The sequence below is a fragment of the Momordica charantia genome, assembly GCF_013281855.1.
Source record: "Momordica charantia cultivar OHB3-1 chromosome 8 unlocalized genomic scaffold, Mcharantia_2.0 BLBB01000008.1, whole genome shotgun sequence".
Classification (NCBI taxonomy): domain Eukaryota; kingdom Viridiplantae; phylum Streptophyta; class Magnoliopsida; order Cucurbitales; family Cucurbitaceae; genus Momordica; species Momordica charantia.
In genome coordinates, this window is record NW_028275166.1 from 15397583 (window position 1) to 15408803 (window position 11221).

The 11221-nt window shown below is 40.2% G+C and overlaps 1 long non-coding RNA gene across 1 annotated transcript; it reads left to right on the forward strand.

Annotated features, from left to right (window-relative positions):
* Positions 1-4164: 4164 nt before the first annotated feature.
* LOC148209606 (uncharacterized) lies at positions 4165-10948 on the forward strand. The gene is made up of 2 exons (XR_015792989.1): positions 4165-4348; positions 10656-10948. It is a non-coding gene; the product is annotated as an uncharacterized LOC148209606 (long non-coding RNA).
* The last annotated feature ends 273 nt before the right edge of the window (positions 10949-11221 follow it).

Genomic DNA, 11221 nt, shown 5'->3' on the forward strand with positions numbered 1-11221 from the left:
ACGTGATGATTTAATTTCATGATTCCGAGTTCGACCAAAAATTAGATGGGGGTCGCGGACTCCCACACGATCCCATTCCAACAGTCGGTTAAAATCCAATCCTCCAAAACCTAAGGGTACGAGGTGCGATGCCAAAACCACTCACGAACTTAAAATTCAAACCTTCAAGGTAAAGGAGCGATGTGAAAGGTTCAAAATGATCAAGCCTCCGAACTTGAGGGTACGAGGTGCGATATGAAGAATAGCTACGGACTTAGGATTTTAGCCTTTTAACGTTTTTAAGTTAAGGGTGCGATGTTAAAAAATCCAGAGTTGGTGCAATGCATTGAACACTAGACAGAGATTCGAATTCAAAATTTCAAGTATTTTTTAAGGCGCGACCTCAAAAGTACGAGGTGCGAGGTGACATTGGCTTTAGCTTAAAGAAAAAGCAAAGAAAGGAAGGCAACAAAGTAAAAACAAATGGGAGCCTCTTTATTGAATGGACAGCAGAGCCAAGGCTTATAGACCTTGCAGCTCTGCCCTGACACTTACAAACAAACAAAAAAGGAGAAGAGAAGAAAGACAGAGAAAGGCCTCATGAAGGATGATCGCCTAAGAGCCTGCGTGAGGAGCGCCCTCGTGAGTGGTGCCGACCTGGTCCTCTTCGAGATCGGAGTGGTCAGAGTCCAGATCTCTGACATACTTATCCACCAACGCTTGGGGGCCAGGGGTGCCGCCAGGCCCAGACGCCCAATGCTCGGCATACCTCTTTTTCAGACCACTGAGATCGATCTGAAGGTCAGGCATGTCGGAAGCAATGCCCTTCACGAGGAACTTGAAGCCCGCGTCAGAGAAGTCTTTGGCAAATCCATTGAAGTCATGATGCTGCCTAAACGATTCCTCCAATAGGACTCCATTGCTGAGACGCTCCTTCGCCGTCTCCAGCTCGGCAGTCGCATGCTTCAGCTCCTTATCCTTCGCTTCAAGTGCCTGAAGCATGTCGTCCTTCTCCTTCAGGAGTTATAACTTCTCCTTCTCCAAGCCCCTGGTGATAGCATGGGCAGCTCGGAGCTGGACCTTGCGTCTATCCTCTTCCTTCTTCAGCAGCTCGGCCTTGGTCTCCACCTCGGCCTTCAAAATTTCCACCTCAGAGTGAGCCTTCAGCAGCTCATCCTTCATGGTGGAGGAAGCAGCCTCCAAGGCAGCAGAGAATTCCTCTTTCTCCCTCGCTGCCAGAACTTCCCTCCCATCCAGCTCGGCCTCCAAGGCAGCCTTCAAGGCGTCCATCGCCTCGGTCTGATCCCTGGGGCGCTTCTCTCTCGAGGGACCCCCAGAAGACTCCAGCTCGATCACTGGGGCTGGATCTTCCGAGGCTGGCCCTACCACAGTAGGAGTGGCAGGTTTCGAATTCTGGGCGGCCTCAAGAGCATGGGCTCAGCCCTTGGACTTGCGTTTCACGTTACTCGCAAACCCACAAACCATGGCTGAAAAACAAAGGAAAGAAATCAGCACAAAGTTAGAGGAAAAGGAAGGGGTAGCAAGCTCGGCATACCTAATTCGGAGTTCGGCCTTGAGGATTCAATGGGACAAACTGCAGGGTTGTAATCTAGCAGCTCGGACTCAAGCAGCAGCTTGTCGGTCACCAAGGTTCCGACCTTCCTACCCCTCGGAAAACGCTCCTTGTAATATTTCAACGTGTCGAAGAAGGCTTGCGTAAGCTCGGGGACTGGTCGGATTGAAACTGCACGAAGACAAAATCCGAGTTAGACCTGAATGACAGAAAAGAAAATCACAAAAAGTAAGAACTAATCCGTACCTAGGTTCCCAAACCTAGTGGGGACGTCAAAGAAGGAACGACCTGACTCGTCATTTGCAAGCCATTCCCCAGAAGCGTAGAACCACTTCCTCACCCATACCTTGATGGAGGTCGGCCCCTTAACTATATCGCCTGCGCCTTTCCTTGCGCACATATAGAACCGACCAGGCTTCTTAGCTATCCTTTTCGCTTCGAAGCACGCGAGGAGCTGGTCTACGTCCAACAGCTCGGCCTCTTCACTATCCCGAGCTAGTAGCGAAAAAAGGATGGCCAAAGCGAAAATGACACCCCACCCATTGGGGGCCACTTGAGCCGGAGCCAACCCAGTCCGGAAGAGAAATTCTTGGACAAAAGGGTGAAGGGGAAGTCTGAGGCCGTACTCAAACATTTTGAAGTAGAGAGTGACCCATCCCTCTGGAGGATTGTCAGCTCTCTCCCCCTCCTCCGAAATCCTGAGGAGGATGTTCTCAGGGATAGCGAACCCCCTACGAAGGGATCCGGGGTAGTGCTCAGGTATCCTAGAAGGGTATTCCAAACCCTGACCCGAGGTGGAGGCATCACTATCCTCCCCGTCATCGGAGAACCTAAAGTTTTCTATCTCATCGAGCTCGGACTCCAACCTACGAGCTAAATCCTCATCGGATCCTAAGTTGCTGCTAAAAGAGGACGACATGGCAACTACGTTCGAAAGAGAAAGTGAGGGAAAAGACCGACCTACCAAGGGTTCGAGCTACCTTCAGATCGAACTCCAAGAATTCAGGAAACGTAAGGTATGACCTGAAGGGCTGGGGGCATTTATAGCCCGTCGGAAAAATTTCCCCACCGTACACGTGTAATCAACGAGCGGCTAGGATCTTCCCGGAGATCTGAAGCGTCGGAATATTTGAATATTCGGATGATAAATCCACCGCAACGGTTATGTTTTCCCACGAATAGGGAGTCGCCACGTGTCCGAAGCAAATCAAATGAACTTCTCTGCCAGGTCGAGATCGGACCAGACAGAGAGGGGGCCAATGTTTGGGGAAGAGAATACCCTGGACACGTGGATGACCCCTATTGGTGCTCCAAGATGACTCATGAGTCATGCCCAGCTCGGACCGCCGAGATCACCACCGCTAGCGTTGACAGATGCTAAGTATGAGGGCCGAGGTCCGATCTACCGAGAAGCTCGGTTGGGGCCGATGTGAACTACTGTCAGCGGCGTGATTATCGGGTGTAACCGTCGGTCCCGAGATTACCGGGTGTAACCGACGGTCCCGAGATTACCGGGTGTAACCGTCGCGAGATTAGCGGGACTACCACCCATAAGTAGAGGACCTCACTCCGCGATCAGGTACGATGATTTCTGACCTCGAACTAAACTGGGAATCCGACCTATACTGACTTGATCGTCGGAGTGCTCACCTTTTTGTGCAGGTCCGCCCAAGTATTCAGATCGGTCCGGAGGCCGAGTTCGAGCTGCAATCTGAAATACACTGTTGTGCATATCCTTGCATAAACACACATCATGTTTATGGTCCATATCCTCGTATTTGTAAGACTCTAAACCCACAATTGGTAGGGATTTAGTATTAAATTAAACAAAATTTCGGATTGGTTGAGCTGTTCATTCTTACCCAATCGATTATTAAATAAATAATAAGTTCATCGTGAATCATGTGGACTAAGGATTTTTTTAATATTTTTTTTTATTCTCTACATGATTTAGTATTCAACTTCTTTCTTTTATTATTATTATTATTATATTATTATTATTATTATATACATAATTTATGCACAATTTTAAATGAGTACAAATGATAATGATTTTTTTTTTTTTAAATTCTTAAACATGCTAAAACAGCATAAATTATAATAAGCTATTAAAACGAGTCCTATTACATAATAAAATAAGAGATAAAAATATGATTCGCAATATGAACCTACCTCAAATGAGATCTTAAAGGAACGGGCAATTGTTGTATACAATGAACAGAACAAAATAAATTAAATTTCATTCACCTTAGATTCTTAAGAAATACATATATAAATACATAAAACAAATTTTGGTCTTTTTTTTTTTTGTTTTAGATTCTTAATATATAAATACATTAAACTTCTTGCAAGCATCATATTTATGCAACACTACACTTCCATATCCTCGTATTTGTAGACTTTAAACCAATTGGTGATGATTTATCATAACAGAATGGATTATTTTGTATTGAAAATCTATTTTAAAGTACAGGAGGTGTTAACGTTCTTATATAGACTATTTTGTATTGAAAATCTATTTTAAAGTACAGGAGGTGTTAACGTTCTTATATAGACTATTGGGCTCTTAACCACTTTCAAGAGATTACAAAAAAATGGTTACATATAAAACAAAGTGTAACTAAAGCCCAATATCACTAAAGCTCATTTATTGTTAAAACCCATCAATGATTAATCTTAACACCCCCCTCAAGCCAATGGCAGTGGAAGCACGAACATTGAGCTTGGTTTTTAGGGCATGAAATCTCGTGGGAGACAACGGCTTTGTGAGGAAGTCTGCGATCTGGGCTGTCGACGGTAAGTGTTGTACTCTTAGTTGTCCTGAAATTACTAAGTCACGAACAAAATAGATGTCGATCATGTTTCGTTTTTTGAATGGGATTGGAGCTGAGATGAACTGAACTCAGATTGTCGCACCAGAGGATGGGATTCGACAAAACGGGAATATGCAACTCACGAAACAATGTTTTTAACCAAACCAATTCTGAAGCTGCAAGAGCTAATGCACGATATTCCGCTTCTGTACTCGACCTTGAAATTATCGATTGCTTTTTAGAACCCCATGAAATTGGATTTCCTCCCAAATATATACAAAACCCATACGTTGATTTTCTGTCATCAGGGTCTGATGCCCAATCTGCATTAGTATACCCTTGAAGTTGCATCAAAGTAGGTTTTGTCAGTAGTAGGCCATGGTCATAGGTACCTTTTAGATATCTAAGTATTCTCTTTACTAGCTGCCAGTGAATAGATGTAGGAGCATGCATAAATTGGCAGGCTTTGTTGACTGAATAAGAAATCTCGGGTCTAGTCAATGTCACATATTGTAGGGCACCCACCACACTACGGTATAGATAGGGATCAGCAAGTAATTCACCCTGTCTTGCTAACACAATTGACCCACTAATCATAGGGGTGGCTATGACATTGGCTTCCAACATCTTAGCCTTCTGAAGAAGATCAGCTATGTATTTGGAAATACCAACATGGGAGGCGCCAGGCGCCTGGGAAGGCTGCAGAAAACAGTTTTTCTTCCAACTTTGCCCTTAATGAAACGCGTCTTCCAATGCGTTTTGGTGGTTCCAACCGATGCATACGTGTAGAAGAAGTGTTCCACTATCAGTTTGAGCACGATTTAGTCAGTCAAAGGAGTTGGAAATGGGTGATTCACCATCGTTTTAAGACCTACCTATGCCTGACTAAGCTTTGAGCTATTTCCTTCGTTTCTGTGATAAACTCATTTTCTTTTATGTCTTTTTGATCTTTACAAACTTTAAACTTTTTCTTTGCCCCTATATAGGAAGTCCTTGTCCTTTTTACTGTTCAGCCTTTTTCATCCAATGCAAAAGTCTTTTCCCAGTGAGGACACTGTCTCTCTTAAGTTTGAGGGGGACAGTCGTTGTGTCAGTCATTGTTTCAGAAAGATAAAGTTTTATTATATTTGAAAAATCATGCTATTTTCTTTTGAAAAAAAGTCAGTTGGAAAGAAAGAAAGTGTTGAAAAGCACTTAGCTTAAGAAAAAAAGAAAAAAAAAGAGAAAAAGAAAAAAAAAAACAAATGAAAAAAAAAGTTGCAAAAGAGTAAAAAGAGTCTTGTTGAGAGAAAATAAGAGTGGGGAAAAGACTTGTGTTAGAAAGAAAAGAGTGGTAAAAACAATGAGAGTTAAAGAAGATGTATTTATGATTCCCGAGTCCTACTGTAGACACCCATTTAGTTTTAGGTTGGGTGTTGACTTTGAAAATAGCAGTAAGGATGGTGATAAGTGACTTCGTGTTTCTCATTGTCATCGTTTTATGACCTAGCTGTTAGTTCAAAGTCTTTCTATGAGTAGCTATGGTTGAAACCGATGTTATTGTGTGGAAACCTCAAGGGCTAGTAGCCGGTCTTTTAGATGTAAAAGTCTCTATGTAAAAAGGGAGTGTGCATATTCCTTAGGGGTATTTGAAAACGTTTTCTGTTTTTGAAAGGAAAAAGGATTTCGAAAGAGAAGGTTTTTATCATTTCAAACTTGGTTTATAGTGACTAAGCTTACAAAGGCAATAGAATGGTAGGCTTTGACATCTTTTCCCTGAGACAATTTATGATTGAACATCTCGGTTGTTTTTGCTTTACCTTGTCCATATGTGAGAAAGTTGATTAAAGTTGCTAAGTTTTGCTTGAGGACAAGCAAAAAGTTAAGTTTGGGGGTGTGATTACGCTTGTTTACATGCGTAAAAAGAAGGTTTTAGATGCTGTTTTTACTATGTTTTAACTTTGTTTCGGACTTTTTCTCGGTTGTTTGAGTTCCAATTCATGCAAAATTCATATATGATAGTTTGTGGTTGGCTTATATTGTATTTATGACATTTTAGGACCATTTGGGACTGGAAATTAATCAAAAGAAGCAAAAAGTCGGAAATACCAACATGGGAGGCGCCAAGCGCCTGGGAAGGCTGCAGAAAACAGTTTTTCTTCCAACTTTGCCCTTAATGAAACGCGTCTTCCAATGCGTTTTGGTGGTTCCAACCGATGCATACGTGTAGAAGAAGTGTTCCACTATCAGTTTGAGCACGATTTAGTCAGTCAAAGGAGTTGGAAATGGGTGATTCACCATCGTTTTAGGACCTACCTAACCAATTCTGCACAGCTATAAATTCCAGCAGCTTCTCCACCAAATGGATCAAGCTTTGCTTCCTTCTCTTGATCATTTTTAGTGTTTCTTTGTTGCTTTCTAAGTACTTTTGAGTTGCTTTCATTAGTTGCTTTTGGTTTTTAAATCCCGAGCACTTTACATTCCTTTATTGAGCTTTGTTTTGTTTCCATTTGTACTTAGTTATTTTCTACTTATTCAAATATATAAAAATCCAGCACTTTGCTTATCTTCCCTTTGCCTTTACTTTATTTTTAGTTAAGAGAGTTGTGTTTTTGGAGGAAAGAGCACGTGACACTCCCCCTTGCTTGAAAGAGAAGGGCGAAGCTCTCAATCCCGATAAAAACTCTCCGTTAGTTAACTTTTGTTTTTCACACATGCATTCCAATTTCAACCATTCTACTTGCTGTATTTTCTTCAATATGTCTTTCTAAATTCCCGTCTCTAGCCCGGTTATGGATAGTTAGCCTTTTATTTCTAAAAAGGGTTGCTAAGAAGTAGTGTTTTTGCTTTCCAATCATTAGTCAACATGTTTTCCCAAAAAGTTAGGATTTAGAGAAGGCCACTGTAAGTCTTAACAAGTCAATACTGAAAAAGTTGCTTATTTGCATTGTTGAGTGGTTAAACCAAGGAGAGGAGCGCCTTAGACATAAGAGTTCCGGTTAAGTAGCCTAGACATAGGACCTTACCCCGAGGTTGCGACTATTTCCATCCTAAAACTAAGATATCTCTCATAATAGACATATTAGGGAATGTCTTAGGACTTTGAACTTGCTTAGACATAAGTCAAGTGAAAAGCGTAGTCGTTGGTTCCTAAAGTAAAATGCACATCGTCCTTAGCGTATCCTTGATTCTTTGTTGGCTAACTTGAAGTAATTCGGGCTAGGTTTTACCATTATAAGACAGAATCCCAAATCCAAAACCATTATTTGTGACCACTTCCCATTTTACAAAAATCACTCATTTCAACGTTCACTATTCATTAAAACTTTAGAGTTTGGAAATTATTTAGAAGTCCTTGAGGATCGATACTTGGATACTTCATCCATTTTATATTACTCTGATAGGTGTGCGCTTGCATCTATAGAATTGTTACCACGCTCAGTGCGTGCGTTCAGCAAAACCACCAGTCAGTCTACAGACAAGATGATTGGAGTCTGAATCAATGAATCTCGTTGGTTGTTCCATTAAGATAGTTTTCTTAAGTAGACCATGTAGAAATGCATTGTTTATGTCAATTTGACGAAGTTCCCAGCCATTAGTTAAAGCCAAGGTAAATAAAGCTCTCATTGTAACTGGTTTGACAATAGGACTGAAAGTTTCTGAATAATCTATGTCAGCTGTCTGATGAAATCCTTTAGCTACGAGACGTGCTTTATAACAATATATAGAACCATCTGTGTTTCTTTTAATCTTGAAAACCCACTTGCAGCCTACAATTTTCTGATTTGGTTGAGGTGGAACTAATTCTCATGTTTGATTTTTCATTAAAGCGGCATATTCTTCTTCCATAGGCTTCCGCCAATGATTATGTTTCAAAGCTTCCTTAGCAGATGTAGGTTCTACTTCTTTGTAATCAGCCAAATAAACTTTGGGTATAAAAATTCCATTATTTGCACGAGTTACCATAGTATGGGTGTTCTGAGGTACCGTTGGACAAGGGTCAGCAGATAACGAAGCATTTGAGGTAGAATTTGTAGGATGAGGAGAAGGAGACGAATTAAGAAAATTTGTTGGATTAGGTTCTGTTGTAGGTGGATTTGGAAGTATATTAGTTGGAGGAGAAGACAAAGGTTGACTAGAAGAAGTAGGTACAGTAGGGGGAGAATTAGTTGAAATAGGAGAAGAGTTTGGTAGAGAGGGAGATGAGATAGTAAATAAAGTGGTGGTGACAGTGGAAGGAATAGGAGGTGAGGAATTAGGAAAAGAAGTTGAAGTTTGAAAGGGATAGAAGATTTCATCAAAGATGACATGGTGAGAAAAATATAGTCGCCCATTGAAAGCAAGGCATTTGTAACCTTTATGGACATTACTATACCCTAGAAAAATACAAGGGGTAGAACGAGGTTGTAGTTTGTGATTATTGTGGGTCGAAGACAAGGATAACATAGACAACCAAACGATTTTAGAAATGAATAATTTGGTGTTTGATGAAAAAGTTTTTCCAATGGACTTATCCATTCAAGAGTAGAAGTAGGACGTCTATTTATTAAGTACACAACTGTTGAGAAAGCATCATCCCAAAATTCTAGAGGCATAGAGGAGTGTGATAGAATAGTAAGGCCAGTATCGACTATGTGTCGATGTTTACGTTCTACAATTCCATTCTGTTGGGAGGTGTAGGGACAAGAAAAGTGGTGTTCAATCCCATTTGTTTTAAGATAAGAAGAGAAGGATTTGAATTCTCCACCACCATCTGATTGGAAACATAGAATGGAAGTGTTTAGAAGTTTTTCTACTAAGGTTTTAAATTGGATAAAGGTCGAGAAAGCTTGAGATTTAGTTTCAAGAAAGTAAACCCAAGTGAAACGAGAGAAAGCATCAATGAAAGAGATGTAATATCGATACCCATTTCTGGAAGTTTTATATGCGGGTCCCCAAAGATAAGAAACAACAAGTTGCAATGGAGCAGTATATGTGGTGGTGGAAGGAGAGAATGTTAAGAGAGAATGGCTCTTGCCAATTGCACAAGCTTGACAAAATGAAAGTGTTTTATTAATTGAAACATGAGGAGTACATTCGTCAAGTATTTTATCTATAACAAGGGATGATGGATGGCCTAATCGTTTGTGCCAAACATCTATGGGTTTATTACACTGGGGTATAAATGTATTACACAATGATGTAGTAGTTTGGAGAATATGATTGGCTGTTGAAATGCTTTTAGAATTTGGAGATGATGCTGTCAACTTGAAATAGTATAGACAATCATGAAGATTTCCTTGAAGAAGGACTTTACCAGTGACCTGATCTTTGACAAAACAAAAATATGGATGAAATCGAAAATATACTTTATTGTCTCTAGCAAACTGACTAACACTAAGAAGATTTTTAGTAACTGAAGGGACATGAAGAAGGTTTTGAAGATGAAAAATATGGTTAGAGGATGAAGTAAGAGAAGTATAACCAAAGTGAGTAATGGACAAACTTGCCCCATTTGCTGTGTGTATCAGCTGACCTCCTATTACCTCATTACTCATGGCAATATTACCCATATCATATGTAATGTGATTGGTTGCTCCAGAATCTAGATACCAGTTGGTATCTTTATTAAGATCGGGTGCATTAACATTGCTGACATAGGCTGATTATTATACCCAGTAGATGGCTGATTATAAAGAGATCCCCCATTTGACTGTGCTCCAATATGTGACTGATTTGGAACTCGAAAATAGCATTTGTCAGCCGTGTGACCGAATTTATGAAAAATTTGGCATTGCACTCGGTTCTTGGGATACCACGGCCCTCTTCCTCCTCTAAAATGTCTACCACGGCCTCTAGCATCATATGACTGGTTATTATTAAACCTTGAACCCTCGTTATATTGAGATCTCTGATTATCATTGATATGAGAAGTAGAGTTCTGTTGAATAAGATTTACTGATGGTAGTGTTGAAGCCTTTAAATTTGTTTGAGCCACATCTTTATCCATTTTACTTTCATGAGATAGTAGTAATGAAGTAGCTTTTTCTACTGAAACTTCACCTGATTGTGCTGTAATTACTGAAATGGTTGACTCATATTCTGATCCTAATCCAGATAGAATGTAAAGAATGTGATCCTCTGGTGTGACTAGTTGTCCCATAGTTAGTAAAGAATCAACTAGGCTATTAACTTGTCGAACATAGTCTTTAATTGTAGAATTACCTTTCTTGATATTCTGAAGTCTGGTTCGAATTTCCATTACTTTGGCAAGATTTCTTGTAGTAAAGATTTGATGAAGATTGCTCCATATTTCTTGTGCTATTTTGCAGTGAAGAAGGTCTGCAAGAATCTCCTCTGACATGGATCCCAGAAGCCAAGAGATTATCGATCTGTATTGTCTTTTCAACTGCGTATAAGCTGGGTTTGGCCTTTGTGTAATTATCGAGTTTTCTGTACTGACAATGTACTGCTGTGGAATTTGATTATTTTCATCAATATAGCTCTCTAAACCATTACCTTCTAAGGCTGCTAGTACCTGAAACTTCCATAATAGGAAATTGATGTCTATCAGCTTTACTGTATTGATTTTATTGCCCGGATTGATCAACATGAATTCTTGACTCGTAGTGACTTCAGAATTCTCTTCTACAGAGTCTTGTCATATTTCTTGAATCGTCGTTAGACGTTTGAGTGCTCTGATACCATCGTAACATAATGGATTATTTTGTATTGAAAATCCATTTTAAAGTACAAGAGGTGTTAACGTTCTTATATAGACTATTGGGCTCTTAACCACTTTCAACAGATTACAAATAAATGGTTACATATAAAACAAAGTGTAACTAAAGCCCATTTATTGTTAAAACCCATCAATGATTAGTCTTTAACAATTTAT